The sequence below is a fragment of the Apodemus sylvaticus genome, chromosome 3 (genome assembly GCF_947179515.1).
Source record: "Apodemus sylvaticus chromosome 3, mApoSyl1.1, whole genome shotgun sequence".
Lineage (NCBI taxonomy): Eukaryota > Metazoa > Chordata > Mammalia > Rodentia > Muridae > Apodemus > Apodemus sylvaticus.
This window is the reverse complement of record NC_067474.1, coordinates 146,014,369-146,037,374: the sequence shown is the minus strand read 5'-3', so window position 1 is coordinate 146,037,374 and position 23,006 is coordinate 146,014,369. Positions and strand designations below refer to the sequence as shown.

At 44.3% G+C, this 23,006-nt stretch overlaps 1 pseudogene; it reads right to left on the bottom strand.

Moving 5' to 3' along the window:
- Nucleotides 1-2,762: 2,762 nt before the first annotated feature.
- On the bottom strand, nucleotides 2,763-2,852 carry LOC127682008 (uncharacterized; annotated as a pseudogene).
- Nucleotides 2,853-23,006: the final 20,154 nt, after the last annotated feature.

Here is a 23,006-nt window from a genome sequence, read left to right as displayed (position 1 = left end):
ACTCCTGATCCTCTTGCCTCTACCTCCCCCAAGTATTAAGTTTACAATCTCCCTGCCTTAATTTTTCTCATCTTGAGGTTAGTGGCAGAAGGTGTGTTAGCCAGATTTAAGTTTCTGTTCCCATAGCTAGAGACCTTAAGTAAGTCACTTCCTCTCTCTGGAGAAGAGTTAACATACAATGCCAGAGGGTTCTAGCTTCTCTTAAGTCTGCCTCTGGTCCTGCAAATAAAGAAAAACAAACCAAAACATGTCTTAATTGGTCTTAGCCGCAGAAATTCTTTCCTTCCTAAGTCCAAATCATCTGTTCCTATGGCTCCAGGAATAGCAGGGGTAGCTTGAGCTTCTGTTGCATTTCCGAGTCAACAAAATTGCCCATTCATTGTAGTGGGCATGGGAGCACCTGGGGAGCTTAGGCTGATCATGTGTTTGAGTCTAGCCTGAGCTACTCAGGCCAACCTCCTCTCCCTTCCCTGCCAGAAGATACAGGGATGCTGGGGGGGTGTGGCTCACTTCCTAAGCATACAGGAACCTCCTATCCCTGGCACTGCCTGAAACAGGCCAGGTTGGAAGCAGGATGTTTAGAAATTCAAAGTCATCCTTGCCTATACGGTGAGTTCAAGGATAGCCTCAGATCCATGAGATTTTGTCTTAAATAACAATAACAACAACAACAGCAGTAGCAGCAGCAACAACACTTTTGTTGTTTATGCCTGCTGGGTGCTTACTGTTTGCCTGACAGCTAGACACTCTTAGAACAGCCACGAGTGAGACAAACACGGCGGCATCCTCATGGGGCCCTGACGTTCATAAGAGAAAGACAAATTTCATATAAATAATCACAATGAGTCCTGGGAAGCCCCAGAAGTCCAAGGAGTTTTAAGTAAGCACAGCCTATCCTGGCCTGAGGGGGGAAGGGGGGAAGAGTGGGCAAAGGAGCTGGCAGAGGGGATTTTTTTTATGTGCTTTTTGAGACAATGTCTCAAGAGAATCGCCTGTCCTTGCTTCCCAAGTGCTGGGACTAAAGGTGTGTGTTGCCACACCCAGCCTAAGAGATCTAGAAAAGAAAGCGGGCTTTGAAAGGACAGGAAAGGGGAAAATGAGGAAACCAAGACTGGAAAAAGGCCAGGGCAAGTCTTGTAGAATTTTGGACTTTGGCCTAGGGCTATAGCTTAGGGGCAGTGTGCCTTGGCCTGCATGTAGTAGGGCCTGGGTTTTATACCAAACCCTGTAAAAAAGGTTTTGGTTTTTTTGTTTGTTTGTTTGTTTGTTTTGTTTTTTTAGCCTTTCACCTATGAGTGTTGGGACGCCTTAAGAGGGGGCTCATAGTTTATTGAGGTAGGTAATATTTATTAGAAGAGGGGATGGACTAGAAAGACTTGGAGATCAGAGCTCTCTACTCCATAGGCATGGGCTGCTTCCCGTCTTACATGGCGTCTCTCTCTGGAGCCCTTTAAGATCATTCTTCACTCATTTGGAATCTTATTATCTAGCTTACACTGGCCTGGAACTGGAACGTAGGATCCTCTTGTCTTAGCCTTGCAAATTCTGAAATTACAGGCGGGAGTTGCCTTAGCTGCTTTTATTTACTTCATTATATAGATGGTTCAATGAGCCACAGTTTAAAAGCCTCTCATCTTCAAGGTGGTGGTGGTGCATGCTTTTAATCCCAGCACTTGGAAGACAGAAGCACGTGGATCTCTGTAAGTTTGACCTAGCCTGGTCTACTATATGGTGAGTTCCAGAACAGCCAGGGCTACACAGAGAAATCCTATTTCAAAAAAATAAAAACAAAAACAAAAAACAAAACAAAAAACTTCTCATCTAAAATGGTTTTCTGTCTACTGGGGTATAATAGCCCAGGCTCACAATTCCAACACTTGGGCGGCTGATTCAGGATGATTGACAACCTAGACTACCGAAATAAACCCCTACTCAAAGAAGAGCATACATAGAATTAGACATGGTAAAACTAGCCTCTCATTCCAGCACTCAGGAGGCAGAAATGGGAGGACGGGGAGCTTAAAGTCAGACTGGACTACAAGAAACCTTATCTCAAGACAATAATAGCCAGGCAGTGGTGGCACAGCCTGTAATCCCAGTACTCTGGGAGACAGAGGCAGGTGGATTTCTGAGTTCGAAGCCAGCCTGGTCTACAGAGTGAGTTCCAGGACAGCCAGAGCTATACAGAGAAACCCTGTCTCAAAAAAACCAAATCTAAAAAAACAAAACAAACAAACAAACAAAAAAAGACAATAACAACAAAACAAACCCAGGTCAGACTTTGGTGTGTATGCCCTATATCCCAGCATTTGGGAGCCAATGGCAGAAGATCATACAGTTAGGGGTAAACCTGATGCATAGGGTGAGACCAAACCAATTGATTGGTTGATTGATTGATTGACTGATTGATTGACTGACTGATTGGCTGATATGAAGAAACCTCAGACTGGGTATTAGCTTAGTTGGTGGAGTAGCTGCCTAGGGAGCACAAAGCCCTGGGTTTGATCCTCACGTAAACTGGGAAAGAGGATGATCCCAGCACCTGACATACTCGAACAGGACCAGGAAGTAGAGGTTATCCTTGCCTATATTCTGAGTTTGAGACTAGCCTGTACTACATGAAACCCTGTCTCAAAAACAAAACAAAACAACAAAAAAATAAAACTTTTTCTCTGGTTCCCATCCCTTCCTAGAATACATTCAATCCTTGTAAAAATCCTTTCATTTCTAAGCCTTTATTTTATTTATTTATTTTTTAAGTTTGTCAGCCGTCCTAACAGGTTTAGTGGGAGGCACATATCATGCAATAGACGTGAACTCCCTATCATCATGCTTTATGAACCAGAAAGGATCTGTTTTATTTTTTTTAATCTAAGTTTATTTGTGTGCCTATCTCATTTTCCTGTTTACTAAAAACCCCTAGGGAGGCAGGGATTTTCATTTGGTGTGTTCTGTTTTAGTCTTCTAGCAGGGACGGAGCAAATGGGTGGGAGTACATGTCTTTTTTTATCAGAATGTCTGATCTACTGCTGGGCCTCATCGTTCACCAAATCCCAGTCTCAGACTAGCAAGATGGCTCACTGAGTAAATGCCCTTGTTGCCAAACCTGACAAACTAAATCAAATCCCTGGGAACCACATGGTGGAAGTTGTCCTCTTATCTTCTCTCTCTCTCTCTCTCTCTCTCTCTCTCTCTCTCTCTCTGTCTCTCTCCCTCCCTCCCTCTGTCTCTGTCTCTCTCACACACACAATTTCATGCACACACGTTCACAAAATGAATAAATAAAATGTAATTTTAAAAAGCTTTTTTTTAAAGTCACAGGATCTGAGACAGTGGCCTTGGCTCCTTTCCAGTCCCCTCTCCCTGCCTGGCTGCCTGTTGGTTCTGTGGCCAGATCTCAGACAATCGAGCTCAGTCTAGTGGTAGGGAAAGAGCCTGGACTTTGGAACCAGACAGAGGAGCCTCACATCTGAGTGTGAGCCCATCTGGAATGGGGCAGAGTATAAACAAACAGAATCAAGTGCTCGGATGACCATTAATAACTTGTTTAATTTTTTTTCATTTATGAAATGGTAATGTGATCATCAACATCAAAAAGTTATGATAGCCTTGGTGGCACACACCTTTAATCTCAGCAGGTAGAGTGCAGAGACAGGGGGATCTCTGTGAGTTTGAGGCCAGCATGGTTTACATAGAAAATTTCAAGACAGCAAGGGCTATAGTATGTCTTTCTTTCTTTCTTTCTTTCTTTCTTTCTTTCTTTCTTTCTTTCTTTCTTTCTTTCTTTCTTTCTTTCTTTCTTTCTTTCTTTCTTTCCTTCCTTCCTTCCTTCTTTCTTTCTTTTTTTCTTTCTTTCTTTCTTTCTTTCTTTCTTTCTTTCTTTCTTTCTTTCTTTCTTTCTTTCTCTCTCTCTTTCTTTCTTCCTTTCTTTCTAGTCTGTCTGTCTGTCTATCATGGTGTTATTAGGTCCAATGATATGGTTTAGCATAAAAAGGCACTTGCTACCATGCCTGACAACCTGAGACAGATACTTTGTGTACACATGGTGAAAAGCGAGAACTGCCTCCTCCAGGTTGTCTTCCGATCACTACACATGTGTTCTCGTGTGCACACATTCAATAATAATAATAATAATAATAATAATAATAATAATAATAAATTAAGAAAACAAACCTGTCTTTCTCATTTATGGCTAATTTCCCTGCCAGAACCTTTGATGAGGTCTGGAGACATTTTTTTGATTGTTCCAGCGGGCAGTCCTCCTGACTTTCATAATCAGGGGTGGGGTGCTGCTAAGCGTGCTACATTACACAGGACATACCCCATAACAAACTATTATTTGACCCAAGAAGTCAATGGTCCCAAGGTGGAAAAATTCTGAATGAAATAACATTAGCACACAATGTTTTCAATACAATACCTGGTAAGTCTCAAGCACTTGGTAACTAGAAAGCAAATATTGTATTTTAGTGTGTGTGTGTGTGTGTGTGTGTGCCCTCAGAAGAGGCATTGGATCTCTCAGAACTGATGTTACAGGTTTCGGGGAGCCCCTCTCCCTGCATCATGGGTACTGGGAATTGAACTCAGGTCCTCTGGAAGAGTGGTAATTGCTCTTGACCTATGAGCCATCTTTCCAGGCCCTATCATATTTTGGGGGAGGGGGAGACAGGGTCTCTCACTGATTCTGGGGCTCACAAATTAAGCCAGGCCAGGAGGCAAGGGAGTCCCAAGGAATCTCCTGACTTTGTTCTCTTAGGGACAAGATTATATAGGCTTTGACATGGGTTCTAGAGATTTATCTCTGGGCCATCTTCCCAGCTCCCTTTCAGAGAACCAGTGTCCGGAGGAGCAGGAACCTAGATAGATGGGTTCAGTGAGTCCACCCCTCCGTGCCTCTTTCCCCGGGCAGCTTGTACATGGAGTGAAGAGGGTCACACCAAAGAAGTGGTTTTAGCACCAAAAAAGCCTTGGTAAGCAAAGGGTGAGGAGTCTGTTCAGAACAGAAGTGCAGCCTTGGACTTTGGCCTCCTGGGGCCGTGGGGGAGGGGAGGGTAAGGCTACCGCTTTCCCCACCGGGCAGCAGCAGCTCTCCTGGCAGGAGTTCCAGGGGCTGTCTGGGTCAGCACAAAGACCTCTGGGCAGTGCCAGATCCAGGACTTACAGCGCTTCCCTCCCTAACCCCACCTCCACCTCCAACCCCCACTTCAGAGGAATGTTCAGAAGATGAGGTCTAGCTCGGCAATTAAAGTGAGACCCTCCGAGAGAGCTTTGGGTCACATGGCCTGATGAAGCCTCGGAGATGAACTGGAGCAGGCCTAAGCAATCCAGGGCAAAGGGCAGCCAAATCGGAAACGGGATTCAGTTCTACTGAGAAAAGTATTTAGCAATACTCCCTGCTTCCCCTCCCGAGCGCCAGGCACTGTTTCCTACGGAGAATGACGTTTGGAACGGTCCTTACTCGCACTAATCTTTACCTAGGGAACATTTGAACTCCAGCTTTGTCAACAGGAGCCTTTGTCCAAGTCAAGGCACACCTAGTTAGTATTTACATGCCTAAAAATTAGGTCAAGCATGATGGCACCTGCCATGAATCCCACTACTTGGGAGAAAGAGGCAGGAGGATCTCTGAGTTTGAGGCCAGCATGATGGTCTACATACTGAGTTCCAGGCCAAACAGAGCTATACATAGTGAAATGTTGTATCAAAAATAAGTAAGTCTAAATTTTTTGTTTTTGTTTTTGATTTTTGGATTTTGGTTTTGTTGAGGCAGGGTTTCTCTATATAGCTCTGGCTGTCCTGGAACTCACTCTGTAGACTAGACTGGTCTTGAACTCAGAAATCTGCCTGCCTCTGCCTCCCAGAGCACTGGGATTACAGGCGTGTGCCACCACCGCCCGGCAATAAGTCTAAATTTTTCAGGTATCTTAGTACACACACTTGAGCACTCACACATAGACACAGACACACACATACAGGTACACACACACAAAACAAAAACAAATTGGGAAAGAGCTATTATCAATTTCATAAAAAAAATAATAAACTGGATAAACTGTAGATGGAGCAATTTGTCTTAGTCAGGGTTTCTATTCCTGCACAAACACCATGACCAAGAAGCAAGTTGGGGAGGAAAGGGTTCATTCAGCTTACACTTCCACATTGCTGTTCATCACAAAAGGAAGTCAGGACTGGAACTCAAGCAGGTCAGGAAGCAGGAGCTGATGCAGAGGCCATGGAGGGATGTTTCTTTACTGTCTTGCTTCCCCTGGCTTACTCAGCCTGCTCTCTTATAGAACCCAAGACTACCAGCCCAGGGATGGCACCAACCACAAGGGGCCCTTCCCCACTTGATCACTAATTGAGAAAGTGCCTTACAGCTGGATCTCATGGAGGCACTTCCCCAACTGAAGCTCCTTTCTCTGTGACAACTCCAGACTGTGTCAGGTTGACACAAAACCAGCCAGTACAATTGATCCCTTTTCAACTTGGCACACAAATACATCACTATCCACCCCCAAAATTAAATAACTTTAAAAGTCCCAGAATCTTTACATATTAAAAGTTTAATCCCTTTAAAATATCCTAGTATCTTTTAAAATTCAAAGTCTTTTAAAAAGTCAAAGTCTCTTAACTGTGGGCTCCATTCAGGGATAGAGTATTTGCATAGATACCACAGCACCCATGAGAGCCTGCATCAAATTAAATTCCCAGTACCCCCTGTGGTGATTTGAATATTCTTGGTTCAGAGAAGTGAATGGCACTATTAGAAGATGTGGCCTTGTTGGAGTAGGTGTGGCCTTGTTGGAGGAAGTGTGTCACTGTGGTGGTAAGCTTTGAGACCCTCCTCCTAGCTACCAGTCTTACCCTCTCTACCTTCAGAACCAGATGTAGAACTCTTAGCTCCTCCTACACCATGCCTGCCTGGATGCTGCCATGCTTCCTGCCTTTATAATGGACTGAACCTCTGAACCACCCCCAAACAAATGCTGTTGTCTACGTGAATTGTTTTGGTCATGGTGTCTGTTCACAGCAGTAAAACCCTAACTAAGACACACACAGACACACACACACACACATACACACAAGCCAAACCTCAGAGATATGAATGCCTTTCTCCGGTATCACATGACTAATTAAATGACCCAGGATCATTGTGATAGACTGTTATGGAGAAGGAAGAATAAATAACTTATAGTCCTTGCCTTCAAAAGCATGAGGATCTCACAGAGGAGAAAAAGACAGTAAAAATCTAATCCATCTTACAAACAAGAGGTGGTGGCAGAGCCCTCAGGCCGGCAATCTGAGGTTAGTTGTAAGTTGGGGGGGGGGGCGCAATTAGGAAGTCTTCAAGGGGAGAAGTGTGGGTGAACTGGTCTTGGAAGATGAGTAAGTAGACTTTGCCTTTACAGGCAGAGATCCTGAGAGGCAGAACCACTGGGTTAGACCACAGGATGTGTGTGTGTGTGTGTGTGTGTGTGTGTGTGTGTGTGTGTAACTATAGAAACAGATCTGTTTGGAAAAGTTGATAAATTGGGCCCAAACTCTTTGTTTGGTAGAAGTGAACAGGCTCAAAGTACTACTGAACTAGGAAGGGACTCAAGCAGGCCTGGAAAAAGACATTAGTTAACAACCAACAAGGTGTAGGCAAATCCTGAGCAGAATGGATATCGAACTAGAAGCAGCTCTCACGGTGGAGACAGGCTGAGTCAGCCGCATCTCAAATATCCTGGAAACCGGGTGTGAATTTTCCTATCCAGCCTCTGCCTCATCTTTTGGAAACAGCTTGGGGGCTACTTTGTCTGGAAATGCACTTATCTAACCCGAGTTCTGGAAGGCCTGACCCTACCTCCTTATCTCCAGATATGGATACACAGTGAAGTCTGCTCTAGCTGATTAGAACACAGAGATTGGTATAAAAAGGGCATGTTCAGCAAACCGAATCAATGAGAATCGGGCCCAATATGTTGAAACAAGTAAGAAACAAAACAAGATTTGTACTAGGAAAGCAAGATAAAAGAAAGGCAAGTTTAAACTGTGTCTTAGTTAAGTTTTTACTGCTGTGAACTGACACCATGACCAAGGCAATTCTTTGTTTGTTTGTTTGTTTTGGATTTGATTTTTTTTGAGACAGGGTTTCTCTGTATAGCCCTGGCTGTCCTGGAACTCACTCTGTAGACCAGGCTGGCCTCGAACTCAGAAATCTGCCTGCCTCTGCCTCTGAGTGCTGGGATTACAGACGAGCGCCACTACTGCCCGGCCCAAGGCAACTCTTGTATGAACAACATTTAATTGGGGCTGCCTTACAGGTTCAGAGGTTCAGTCCATTATTATCAAGGCAGGAACATGGCAGCATCCAGGCAGGCGTGGTGCAAACAGAGCTGAGAGTTCTATGTCTTCATCTGAAGGCTGCTAGCAGAAGACTGACTTCTAGGCAGCTAGGATGAGGGTCTTAAAGCCCACACCCACAGTGACACACCCATTCCAACAAGGCCACATCCACTCCAGCAGGGCCATACCTTCTAATAATAGTGCCTCTCCTCCTCAGACCAAGCATATATAAACCATCATGGATTGGATCTGAATGGAAGTGAATATTTCTATTTGCATCTGCAGGGAAAGCAGTAAGGCATAGTGACCCATGTCTGTCTCAGCCTCGGGATGCTGAGGGCAGGATTGCATAAACCTCAAGGCCAACCTGGTCTACATAGTGAGTTTCAGGTAAGTCTAAGCTCAGCGTAAGACTCATCTTTTAAAAGAAAGTAAAATGAAAGCAGGGGTAAAAAGAAGCTGTGTGCATCTTAGCTATTAGAGGGCTTGCCTAACAGTGTGAGGCCTGGGTGTGACGTTTACCACAGCATAAAGGTGGGAACGGTGTCACATGATCAGAAGCCAGCACTGAAGAAAGGGAAGAAGGAAAATCACAAGTTTAATGGTCATTCTTAGCTACATAGTGAGTTCTAGGCCAGCCTGGGCTACATGAGACAGACTCAGCTCATAGTTAGTCAGATAGATAGATAGATAGATAGATAGATAGATAGATAGATAGATAGATGATAGAGGTCTTGTCTCACCGTGTGTCTTGCCTCAACTCTAAAGTCTTAATAAAACTCTATGTATAAAGTCTGTCTTGACTGACATCACTACACCAATTGGCCTTTCTCCAAGGAAGCAGCAAGAAACTATAATACACCACCAGAAGTTTTTGATGTGTTTTTCTCTATGGAATCCTGACAAAATGGGCTCAACTCACACAATGTAAGGCGGACCAATACATGCGTGTCATTAGCAAGGAATCCTTCATCACGTGTCCTTTCACACTTGCTTTAGCAGAACATCCTCTCTCCTGTGTCTGCTCCAGCGAAACATTCCTTTACAAGTCTGCCTTAGCCTTTCACCTATATCCCCTTCAGCGAAGCATTCCTTCATGTGTTTGCCCCAGCAAAACACCATCCAGCACAACTGGCTTTGCAAGGAACTCTAAAGTTTCTACTTCAAGTATTAGTATTAGTATTAGTATTAGAATTAGTATTAATATTGATAGGGTTTTATGTAGTTTATGGTAACCTTGCACTTGCGAGAAGTTCTAGGATGGCTTTGAATTCATTCTCCTGCCTCCACTTCCCAACAACTGAAATTATCTGTCTCTGTTATCACTCTTGGCAACCTCCCAAATTTCAACCTGTTTAGATTTACACAGTCTTGACCCTGACTTATCTACTTTAACTGTTCAGTAGAACCTGTCACTCTGTAGCCCAGGTTTGCCTGAACTTACTATGTAGCCCAGGCTGGCCTGAAACATATGTTGATTATCACATCCCAGCGCTTCAAATGGTGAGATTACAGGCTTGAGTCATCACGGCAGCTCAGACTGCATCATGGCTAATTAGTAAGAACTGATGTCTTTGCATTCTTATGGGTGAGGATTTCAGGATGGTAAAGCCATTAGAACATGGCAGAAGGCATGAGAAAGAGACCAGGCTTTGGTGGAAGGAGAGAGAAGAGGGGGTGATTCTGTTGTTTAGAAGGAAGCCAGTCCTGTTATAACAAGGGCATTCCTGGGTCTGCTCATGAGTGCAGAGCACCGTGACTCAATCTCTTCAGGAGTTTCACAGCTCACTGGTGTTGCCCTGGGGATTGTTTCCAACATACACACTTCTGAGGACACACTTAAACTACCACACTGCTTGCCTCCTTCCTCTCTCTCTCTCTCTCTCTCTCTCTCTCTCTCTCTCACACACACACACACACACACACACATACACACACACACAGAGCAGGGTTTCTCTGTGTAGTTCTAGCTGTACTGTAACTTGCTCTGTAGAGCTGTCCTTGGTCTCAGAAAGATCAGCCCACTTCTGCCTCCTGAGTATTGGGATTGAGGCAGTAGCCACCACTGCCCAGGGTATTTCTCTTTTATAACCGCAGGTGTGATCCTAAATAGATCTTGTCACCTAGTCACCTTATCTCCCTCTCTTCAATTCATTTGCAAAGTGATGAGAGATGTTGACTTGGATATCTTTGCAGACCATTTTTCAGCTACCACAGCTCCTTATTAATAGTCTTTCTTTCTCAACCAGATATGAAGACACAAGTCTGCCCTCCCAGGTTTTAGGAATTAGTAGCCTGAAACCATAGGATGATGAATTCTAGTCCAGCCTGGGCTACATGGTAAGATACTAATTTCTAAAGGTTTTGGACTTGTTGTTGTTGTTGTTTTGGTTCTTTTGCTTAGGCTCTTTTGTTCTTGTTGTTGTTGTTGTTTTGAGACAGGGTTTCTCTGTATAGCCCTGGCTGTCCTGGAACTCACTCTGTAGACCAGGCTGGCCTTGAACTCAGAAATCGGCCTGCCTCTGCCTCCCAAGTGCTGGGCTTAAAGCCGTGTGCCACCACCACCTGGCGTTTTGGTTCTTTTGAAACAGGGTCTCATGTAGCCCAGGTTAGTCTCTAACTCACTACATAGCTGAGTAAGCCCAACACCTTCCTGCCCCCATCTTCCAAGTGTTGCAATACTTCAATACTAGAGACTAAATCCAATGACCAAAATGTTTGGAGTGATATAACTGGCCTAGGGTGGGGTCTGGGCTCACTTTGGATTGCTTTTCTATGATTTCTGGATGAGTGGAAACATTCTACCATAATACGAACCCTAGCTTGCAAACAGTGCAAGTTCCCAGTAGAATCAGGGAAGATGGGTTTTAGCATAGGATTCTAACATTAACTTACAGAGGATGCTCTACATTTTAGAAATTTTGCATTTTTTAAAAAGATTTATTTATTAATTATATGTAAGTACACCATAGCTGTCTTCTGACACTTCAGAAGAGGGCGTCAGAGTTATGAATGGTTGTGAGCCACCATGTGGGTGCTGGGATTTGAACTCAGGACCTTTGGAAGAGTAGTCAGTGCTCTTAACCGCTGAGCCATCTCTCCAGCCTGAAATTTTGCATTCTTTATCAATAAATGACAACTTTTCAGGGTGAGCATTTTCTATAGTAAGAAGTTCATGTTTAAAGGGGGTAAAGATGGTTCCCAGGGCCTCAAAGACCAGGCCAAGCTTCCTTTATCCTGACATTAACTCTGGACCATCGTTAGACCAGAATAACAAGCAGGAGTCACATACCACTTCGGTACCCCAGTTCAGTCATTCATGACGCCCCAGTGACCAGAGTTCACAGTCTGTGCTTGGCACCCGGACAGCGCTTTGACAGGCAGTGTGTTTGTTAGCCACAATGTTCTTTCAGCAGGCAGCCAAACAGCCTCAGCCTGCTGGCTGCGACTAGCAGAGCAGGTCTGGCCTGAGTCATTGCGAGGGAGTTTCACAACCTGTTTGTCCACTAGGCCACGGATTCGAGGCGGGATTCTGGCTGCTTGGTCTTTTAGATATCCAGGACAAAAAGGTGGATCCTCGTGCAACAGGAGATTGGTTCAGTCAAACCCACCCAGTCTTCATGCAGAAGTTTCTCCAAACCTCTTAAACTCTCTCTTTGCCTTGAAATACAATCTTAAAAGGAGAAGCTGTAACAAGCCTTCGTTCCTCACCTGTAAAACGGGAACTAGATATGCATTTTAATTATTGCATAGTCCGTATACCATATAATACAACCTTTATGGCAACCCAATAAGATTGATGTCGCTCTTTAAGTTGACAAATGAAAATATTGGGATTAGAGTTGTTATGTCACTAACCAAAATCATACAGGTAATTGCAGGATCAGGAATCCACCCAAGTCTACATGACTAAAGAAATTATACTAGCCTGGGATTCATGACTTCTAGGCCAGCCTGGGCTACATAGCAAGCTCTTGTCTTGTTTGCATTAACCTGACAACCTGAGTTTAATCCCTGGGAGTCACATGCTAGAAGGGGAGAACCAACTCTTGCAAGTTGTCCTCAGACCAAGAGTGCTGTGGCACACCCTCCCCAACACAGATGCAATAAAGTGTAATAAAAAGTATTTATGCACATATATATATACACATACATATACACATATATAATATAATACAAAAGATGGCTATGTGGCATGCCTTTAATCCCAGCACTTAAGAGGTAGAATCAGGAAGACCTCCAGGTTTGAGGCAAGCCTGGTCTATATAGTAAGTTCTAAGACAGCCAGAGCTACACAGAGAAACCCTGTCTTGAAAATTCAAGAAAAATTAAAATAATAAATAAATATATGTTTACTACATTATATAATTTTTACATATATATTTTACTAAGTATCTATAATATTTTACATATTTGTGTGTGTATATATATATTACAAATAGGAGTCAAGGGTGGTGATAATCCTTGCATTTGGGAGGCCAACCTGGGCTACAAAGTGAACCTCTCTCCCAAAACTCTCCAAAACTGAAAACAAAGAGATTATTCTGAGAAGAAAACAGAAAGAAGAAGTCTGTGTGTTGCCGAGGGCTTGCTGTTTTACAGAGTCCATCACTGGGCAAGCCTCTTCCGCTCCGCGGGGCTTGGATTCCCTGTCCTTGCGTAGAGTCTGAAGGGTCTGCTGGCACTGCAGTCTGGGAACATGCTACTGTGCTAGGTGTTTCTCACGGGGTTTCCCGTTCATCTTTGCTAGGCCATAGACCGTTGCCAGGCTGTAGGAGGTGGAGCTGGTGTCTCAGCTCTGAGTATTTGCATCTTGCCTTTGCAGTTCTATGAGGCTTGCAAGCCTGTGGGGCAGCTGAGGCATCTGCGCATGCGTGCGTTATGACATTTACTCTGGGTTCTCAATCTTCCCTCCACAGTGGAAACTGAGACCTGAGTCTTCAACCATTTTTGCATCTGCAGTTGCCAATGTGGGCCTTTGTGTGGTTTCTTAGTGTAGCTAACGCCTGATAGACCCCATGCACCAAGGATGAACAGGTGGAGGTGCCATCAGCCCCCACCTGGCTCGGTCTCCTCTCTACTGACAACTTTGGCTCTGTGGGGGTCCTCCTAGATGTCTGTAGCAGTGTGGAGTCTCGGAGCACTCCCTCCTTTCTCTCCTTGCTTCCTAGTAGGAGCCTTTGCTTGTTTGTCCAGAGCTGGGGTTTGAACCTAGGGTTTCACTCATGCTGACTGGTACCATAGTGTTAAGGCAGGTCTCTCTCCCTCCATCTCTCCCTCTGTCCCTCCCTCCCTCCTTCCTTTCTTTCTTCCTTTCTATTTCTTTTCTTTCTTTTCTTTGTCTTTCTTTCTTAAAAATTAGGTTAAGGGTCTGGAGAAATGGCTCAGAGGTTAAGGGGGCTTTATGTTCTTCCTAAAGATCCAAGTTCTGGCCAGGCAGTGGTTGTACATGCATTTAATTCCCGTACTTGGGAGGCAGAGGCAGGTGGATTTCTGAGTTCGAAGCCAGCCTTGTCTACAGAGTGAGTTCTAGGACAGCCAGGGCTATACAGAGAAACCCTGTCTTGAAAAAACAAAACAAAACAAAAAAAAAAAAAAACAAAAACAAAAAGCCAAGATCCAAGTTCTGTTCCTAGCATACATCAGAGGGTTTACAACCTTCTGTAACTCCAGCTCCATGGAATCCTAAGGCTACTTTTAGACTCCATGAGCACCTGCACTCACACATGCAGATATCCTCAGACACATAGCTGCAAAATAAAAACAAAGCTTTTAAAAAAGCGATTGTATGTGGTGTGTGTGTGGGTTGTGTGTCTGAGTTTCTGTGCATAGTGTGTGTGGGGTATGTGTACATGTATGGAGTATGTGTGTAATATGTGTTTGTTTGTGTGTGTGTGGGTATGGGTTTGTGGGTGGTGTGGGGAGTGGGTATGTATGTATGGGGTGGGTATGTATATATGATGTGTGTATGTGTAGTGTGAGTGGTGTGTGTAGTGTGTGTATGTGTGTGTGCCTATGGGCTAGCAGACACCAGAGAACCATGGCAAGGACCTTGCTCTACCACTCTCTGTCCTCTGACAAGATCTGTCAGTGAAACTGGAACTAAGTTAGACACCTGTCTCTACCCCCAAGCACTGGGGTTACAAGCTCCTACAAACTATGCCAAGTTAGGTTGAACTCAAGTCCTCAGACTTGTATAGCAACTGTTTTGCCCTCTAAGCAATCTCTCCAACCCTTGTATTTTTATCTCTTCCCCCTTTTCATAAAAGACTGAATTAAGTTCTCTAGGTTTGCCTTGAGCTCACCATGTCAGTACTCAGGTAGGCCTTTGCCTCTTTTTTATTTTATTTCATGTGTATGAGTTTTTGCCTGCATGTGTATGTGCACCACTCAAGTGCTTGAGGCTTATGTAGTTCAGAAAAGAACAGTGGATCTCCTGGAACTGGAGTTACTAATGGTTATGAGCCATCTTGTGGGTGCTGGGAACTGAACCTGGTCCTCTGCAGGAGCAACAGTGCTTTTTTTTTTTTTTAAAGAAATATTTTTTTTATTTTATGTATATGAGTACACTGTAGCTGTCTTCAGACACACCAGAAGAAGGCATAGGATCTCATTACAGATGACTGTGAGCCACCATGTGGTTGCTAGGAATTGAACTCAGGACCCCTGGAAGAACAGTCAGTGCTCTTAACTGCTGAACCATCCATTACTCCTTCCTGCAACAAATGCTCTTAACCCTGAGCTATTGCTCAAGGTCCTTATTTAATTTTTAAAACAGAGTCTCCTTATACTTGGTATGCAGCTGGTGATGAACTTCTTTTCGTTTGTTTGTTGAGACTGAGTTTGTTTGTCCTAGAACTTTGATTGGTAATCAGGTTGCCTCTGCCTGCCTTTATTTATTTTTTTAAAGATTTGTTTATTTATTATATGTAAGTACACTGTAGCTGTTTTCAGACACTCCAGAAGAGGGCATCAGATCTTGTTCCTGATGGTTGTGAGCCACCATGTGGTTGCTGGACTTTGAACTCAGGACCTCTGGAAGAGCAGTCAGTGCTCTTAACCACTGAGCCTTCTCTCCAGCCCTCCTTCCCCTTTTTTATCTTGAACTTCAGATCTTCCACCATCTACCTCCTGATTGTAACATTGTAGTTGTTTGCCACCATGCCTAATTTTATTTACAAGCTCTTGTATTCTATTGATTGAGCTATATAGATCTCCAGTCTAAGCCTTAAATTTTTCATAAAAAAAGATTATTTTTAAGTGTGTGTGTGTGTTTGTGTGTGTGCGTGTATGTGTGTGTGTATGTGTGTGTGTGTGTGTGTGTGTACTCATACACAAGATCACACTGCTCAAGGAGGCCCAAAGCTCACTCCCCACAAAGCTGCATTTTAGGTAACTGTGACCCAATCTGACTTGGGTGTTTAGAACTGAACTTAGTTCCTTTGTTGTTGGTGGTGGTGGTTTTTTTGTTTGTTTGTTTTTGTTTTTGTTTTTCGAGATAGGGTTTCTCTGTGTAGCCCTGGCTGTCCTGGAACTCACTCTGTAGACCAGGCTGGCCTCGAACTCATAAATCCGCCTGCCTCTGCCTCCCAGAGTGCTGGGATTACAGGCGTGCACCACCACCGCCGGGCTAACCTGCACTTTTTTAAAAAAAAGATTTATTTATTATTATACATAAGTGTACTATAGCTGCCTTCAGACACACCAGAAGAGGGTGTCAGATCTCATTATAGATGGTTGTGAGCCACCATGTGGTTGCTGGGAATTGAACTCAGGACCTTTGGAACAGCAGTCAGTGCTCTTAACCACTGAGCCATCTCTCCAGCCCCCTTGTACTTGCACAGCAGGCAATAAACAACTGTGGTACAGGATAGAACCCAGAGCCTCGTGCATGAGCGGTTAGCCAGCCTTGGGTTCGTGACCTGTGCTCCTTGCTTCTTTACAAAGTCTTCTTTGAAGCCCGTATCTCTTCTGCATTGTACAGAGGCAGATATACATCAGCATTGTATAGATGACATCCATAATGGTATATGAACCCTTGGCTCAAGGAAGGGGTTAAAGATAAAGAGATGTTAAAGGACCAGAAACCCAGAGCAGAGCTCATGGCAGAGCGGTCTGGCAACCAGCAAACCGTGAGGCCTCCATCTGCCACTCAGGGCCGGTAAATGGAGTAAGGGAGGAAGAGAGATTTGCAGAAAGTGTTTACCTGGGGGCCTGGCCCCCAACAAGCGCTCACTAAAGGAAGCTGTCTCTAAGAGCCTCCGTCCAGGAAATCTGAGCCCCAGTGGGTTAATTATCTTCAGACAGAAAACAAAGCTGCCTTCCCCAGACAGCAAGGTGGTGGGGGAAACAGACCCAAACAGACAGTTCCAGTTCAGCTAAAGCAAGAGCTGATCTTTAATCTTTTATGGACGTGTGTAATACATTAACTATTATAGTTACCCCTCCAGGCACCTTAACCCCTGGTCAACCTGCAGCTGGGGTGAGTTGGCTGGATGGAAGGAAACAGGTAAACAAGGCAAGTACCCTCAGGCAGCAGAGTTTCTAAGTAACCCCCACCCCAGATTAAATGGTTTCTGCTGTTTGTCACCCAGGGGGTGGTGCCTGAAGATAAACTCTAGAGTCAGCACCCAGGGAGGAGCATTAAACACTAAATGACCTCCTGTGTTTTCCTCTGTCCTCCCAAACCAAGCTCTCAAGACCAAAGACTATATTACTTTTTGTCCACGGGTGTTTCCTGTTGGTGATTACTATTAAAAAGCAAGCTGCAGTTATCATAATAGGAGGCAAACAAAGCCAATTCAAAGGTGCAGGGCCACAGAGGCTGCGCATCTTTGAGGAAGACAACTCTATAAGGTTCAACTCCTTTTCTCAATGCTAGCATGTTTGAACCCGTGTTTGCTAGGTTTCACTTATAATGAACTCAGAACATGTGTACCTAGAAGCGTTTCTCTTGCTTAGTCTTGTTTGTTTGTTTGTTGTCTTTAGTGGGGCAGGGGAGAGTGGACAAGGACTTCTGTAGTTCAGGATGGTTTTGAACTCAATATGTAGCCAAGGATGGCTTTGAACTTCTGAACCTCTTGCTGGGATCAAAGGCATGTGTCATTACATACTGTTAGCCTGTGGTATTTAATCTGCTAGGTACCACCTCTATCACCAAATACAACCCAGCTCATTATTGATTTAAGGCAGGATCTCCTTAAGTGGCCAGGCTGGCCTTGAACTGGTAATTCTCCTGTCTCCCAAATTTGGGGATTATAGGTATTCATCATCACGCTCACAAACAGTGATCTTATTTTTTTAATCTAATTTAATTTGTTATTGGTGTGTGTATGATGTGTGTGTGTGTGTATGTGTGTGTGTATACATCACAGGTCAACTTTTGGGACCTAATTGCCTCTTCCCACCATGGGATCTGGGCTCAAAATCAGGCCGTCAGGCTATCTCTTTTACCATCTGGACAGCTTCTTACTGGTTTGTTTTGAAGTGGAGTATTGTTGTTACTAGCTGCTGGTGTTTAGTGATCCTCCTGCCTCAGCTTCCTAAGTAGCTGGCATCGGAGGTATACTCCACTACACCTGGCTTGGATTACTAATGAACACAGGTGGCCAGAGAAGGCACAAGTAATAAAAATCAGGAGGATCTGAGAGACTTCGGAGGTAGTAAAGTCCAATTTGCTGGCACGAAGATCTGAGATCCCTGGAACCCACAGGAATATGAGGAGCACGGTAGCGCTTGTCTTCATCTCTGTGCGGGGGACGCCGGGATCATGGCCCGGCCTTGCTGACAGTCAGCCAGTCTAGTATACTTGGTAAGCTCTGGGACAAATGAGAGGATCTGTCTCAAAATACATAAATAAAAAATCTGGGCGGTGGTGGCGCACGTCTGTAATCCCAGCACTCTGGGAGGCAGAGGCAGGCAGATTTTTGAGTTTGAGGCCAGCCTGGTCTACAGAGTGAGTTCCAGGACAACCAGGGCTACACAGAGAAACCCTGTCTCTAAAAAACCAAATCCAAAAGGCCAATAAATAAATAAATGAATAAATAAATAAATAGATTTTAAAAGAAAGAATGAGGTGAAAGGCAGTAGTTGAGCAGCAGTAGTTACAGTTGACCTCTGGTCTCCACACGTACATATGAACCCCCCCACCCCACACACACACACACACACAAATGCATGCTTTAAAAAAAAGATTTGCTGGGAGATAGAAAGCCAGAGAATGACTCCCACAGTTCAGTGGCAGGATAGAAGTTTCTGGAAGGTTGAACAACAGCAGAAGACAGAAGCCGTGCAGAAGTTAGATCTGGAGCACGGCAAGGCTGGAGTGAGCGGCACAGGTTGGGAGGGTTAGGGATACTTGATCAGAGAGGTAAAGGGCCGTGGGCAGATCATCTCAGCGTTAACGACCTTGATTTTGCTCTCACAGAAATCAGAACAGACTTAATGTCTCAAAGAACTGAATTAAAATATGAGCTCAGCCGGGCGGTGCTGGCGCACACCTTTAATCCCAGCATTCTGGGAGGCAGAGGCAGGCGGATTTCTGAGTTCGAGGCCAGCCTGGTCTACAGAGTGAGTTCCAGGACAGCCAGCCAGGGCTATACAGAGAAACCCTGTCTCGAAAAAAAAAACAAAATCCAAAAAACAACAACAAAAAAAAAAAAAAAAGAAAGAAAAGAAAAAGAAAAAGAAAAAGAAAGAAAGAAAGAAAAGAAAAAGAAATATGAGCTCAGACATTTAGTAGCAGTATGGCCCTGGGCAAGTCTCTCTCTGTCTCTCTGTCTCTCTGTCTCTGTCTCTCTGTCTCTCACTTCCTCTCCCCTCTCTAGTGCTAGGATTACAAATGTGCATCATCAAGCCCAGTTGTTCCTCTTTCAAATTTTCACCTTATTTAAGCTTTAATAAAGATCTGGTTGTCTCAATGACCTATATAAATCACTGGACATTCTGTTCTGAAATTAGCATCTAGATAGGAGAAGCAGGCCTCCTCCAATCAAGACCTCACAGAGCACTTATTTGCCCAATATTGTAGGAGAAAAAAAAAGTACTACTATAGTCTCAGTCACCCAAGGCAACAATCTAGACAATTCTAACTCTTGTCTTCTCTCTCCTCCCTCTTTAGCTGGTCATTAAACCTATTCTGTCTTCTCTTCTTCCTCCTTCTTCTTTAGGACAGAGTCTCAGGGAAAGGGCTATAGTTTAGGGATAAAATACTTGCCTCAAATGCATGATGTCCTAGGTTCAGTCTCTATTATGTCAAAATATGTCCCCGAGGAAATAGCGTCTTCTGTATGCCTGAGACAGCCTCAAACTCACCTGCAGTTTTTTTTGTTTTTTTAATTATTTATTATATGAGATTACACTGTAGCTGTCTTCAGACACCTCAGAAGAGGGAATCAGATCTCATTACAGATGGTTGTGAGCCACCATGTGGTTGCTGGGATTTGAATTCAGGACCTTTGGAGGAACAGTCAGTGCTCTTAACCACTGAGCCATCTCTCCAGCCCCTCCCCCCATTTTTAAATTATTTAACCTGCAGTCTTAATTTTATTGCCGCCACCTCCTGGGTCCTGAGATTACAGATTCATCACTCTGGACTCAACCGAGGACTCCACATATGCAAGGCAAGGATTGTACCCACAAACCTACACTACCGTTGTATTATGTATGACCTTTAATTTTGGTGAGGAACAGAGTCTTACCATGTAGCCCATGCTAAGTCTGCCTTTGTCTCCTGAGTGCTGGAATTAAAAGCATGTGCCATGATGACCTGCTTATTATGCCTTTTGAATTCCATTTATTTGTTTATTCTTGTGTGAGGGTGCACATGTGTCATGGCAATCATACAGAGGTTGGAAGACAACTCTTGGGACTCTCTCATTCCAACATTTGGGTCCCTGATAGCCAAGGCAAGTTATCAAGCTTGATGGCAGACATGTTTTACCCAGGGTGGCATAGCGCCAGCCTTTTATGGTTTCCTTTTGTTTTTACTAGCATATATTAATTACACATAATCATAGGTTTCATATGACGTTTTCATACGTATACAGAATACATATTGGTCATATCCATACATACCCCACTAATCTCTCTAGACCCTTCCCAATCCCACAGATTCCTCTCACTCCTTCCTGACTGGTCCCCCCTTTCTACTTCCATTTTGATTTTCCCAGTGAGTTTCATTGGGCTTGCTTACAGGAGCATGGGTGCTTTATCAGTAGCTCGAAGCACTAAAGAAAATGTCTCTCCTTCGCCTATTAAATTTTAATTGCTGAAAGTCTTCAGGGAGGGGTGGGGCCTCCCCAGCCTCTCCCTCCTCTCTGACAGGATGGGCCCAATCTTAAGCAGATCTAGTATAGGTAAGCACAACCCTGTGAGTTCAAACCGGCCATGACCACACAGTGCCCGGAAGTCAGTTTTTGTCTGGCAGCAGCTCTACCCTTTCCTCAGGCCTCCTCTTCTGTGATGCTCTGAGCTGTGGAGGGTGATGGAGTCTCTCTTATTCATGGCTGAGCATCCAGAGGTCTCTCACTCTCATCGCTCTGACCAACTAGTTAGGAGTCTCCCCAGTGACCCCTGGCCATTGCAGAAAGATGCTTCTCTGGAGAAAGCTGAGAGCAGTATCAACCTCTACCTATAAAGGTAGCCACAAGGAAGGCAATCTGACTGGCACCTCACATTCCTCAGTGAAACGACAGCAGTGTCATCTACTAGTACCGGTGACCTCACAAGCCATGGGCTTTTGACTAGGCTTACAGTACCAGATGGGAATTCCTCCTGGGGTCCAGGCCTCAAATCCAACCAAAATGTCCTAGTAGCTAGTTACTCCATATAAGACGTGTCAGTATGTCCCAGCAGTCTTGCTTGTCTAGTCTGTAGTGTTGCATGTAGCACATAGGTTAATAGCGCACACACTCTCTCCCCATGTGGCGTGTGTGTCTATATGTGTGTGTCTATGTGTATCTGTGTGTATTTTGAAACAGAGTCTCTTTGTATAGCCCTGGCTGGCCTGGAACTCACTAATGCAGCCATGCTAGCCTGGACCTCGGAGAAATCTGTCTGCCTCTGCCTCCCATGCACCACCAGGTCTGACTCTCCATGTTACTTAACATCATCAGCTAAACAAATAGGGTGGTGGGTGGCTCACACTCACACTTGTCCGGAGTCCTGAGTTCCAGGAAAGCCTGGGCTACATTATGAGTCCACGTATCTCACAATTTTTTTCATTAACCTTTTAAAACATTGCATTGCAGATGTTGGTCGTGTTATTTACAGCACTGGGGACCACACCTCAGGCCTGAAGCCTTGTACCACTGAGCCATATAGCACTACATTTCTCTTAATCTTAAATACTCAACTTTGGGCTCGAGACATGGCTCAGCGGTTAAGAGCACTGACTGCTCTTCCAGAGTTCAAATCCCAGCAACCACATGGCGGTTCACAACGATCTGTAATGAGATCTGATGCCTGATGCCCTCTTCTGGTGTGTCTGAAGACAGCTACAGGGTGGTCACATTAAATAAATAAATAAATAAATATTTTAAAATATTCAACTTCTTGAAGTTGTCTGAATGTCATAAGTGACAGTGTAGATAAATACAAAACTAGACCATTTCATGAGTAGAAAGAAAGATTTATCGGAGGGCAAACTGTCAAGGCCACAGGAAGGGGTGGCAGAAAGAAGAGCAAAATGGCCGAAAAGTAAGTGGATTTTATGTGACAGCAGGGTGGAGCCCTGAAGTGATACAAGTCTCTCAGACTGACTGGGAACCAGAGGCCCTTGCCTGAGGTAGATGATCTTTGGGGAAATGTTAAGGAGGGAGGGGTTCTGGAGGATTAAGGATGCCTCACCCTACTCTGCCCCTTATGTGTTTGACATGTGTACAGAGTTCAATATCTCTGAATTTAAAATATTTATTTATTTAATGCATATGTGTGCCAAAATGTATGTGCACCACGTATGACATGTATAGGTGCTCATGGATCCCAGATCCCTTGGAATTAGAGTTACAGGTGGTTGTGAGTCACCTGATATGGGTGTTAGGGTCTGAACCCAGGTCCTCTGAATAACAGCAAGTGCTCCTAACTGCTCAGCCATCTTCCCAGCCCCTATTTATTTATTTATATTTTGTGTTATGAGTGTTTTGCAAGCGTGTACATATGTCTGCCACAGGGATGCAGCGACCGATGTGATCAGAAGAGGTAACAGATCCCCTGGAAGGGGAATTATAAACGGTTGGTAGCCACCACGTGGGAGCTGGGGACCTCCGAAAGAGCAGCAAGGGGCTCTTAAGGGCTCAGCCATCTCTCTAGACCTAATTAATTAATTAATTGTTTCAAAAATCTCACAATATTGTTTAAGCGTTGAACCGCTCTACTGGAGAGATCCTTACCACACCCCAAATTTGAACCGTGCCTGCTAAGCACAGTAAATTGAACAAGTTTGCTGTTGTTTTGTATCAAACTTATGGCCTTGTACACATCAGTCAAGCTCCAGCACGGAGCTGTTTCTCCAGACACTTGAAAGCACACAAAATATTGTTCCCGCTGAGGACTATAAGTACACAACGCTGTGCTTAGCGTTTCTGATTTACAACATATCCGCCTTCTTTTTTAAAATTTAATAATTTTTAACTTATTCACTTTACATCTCGCTCACTGCCAGCCCCACCACCCCTGCG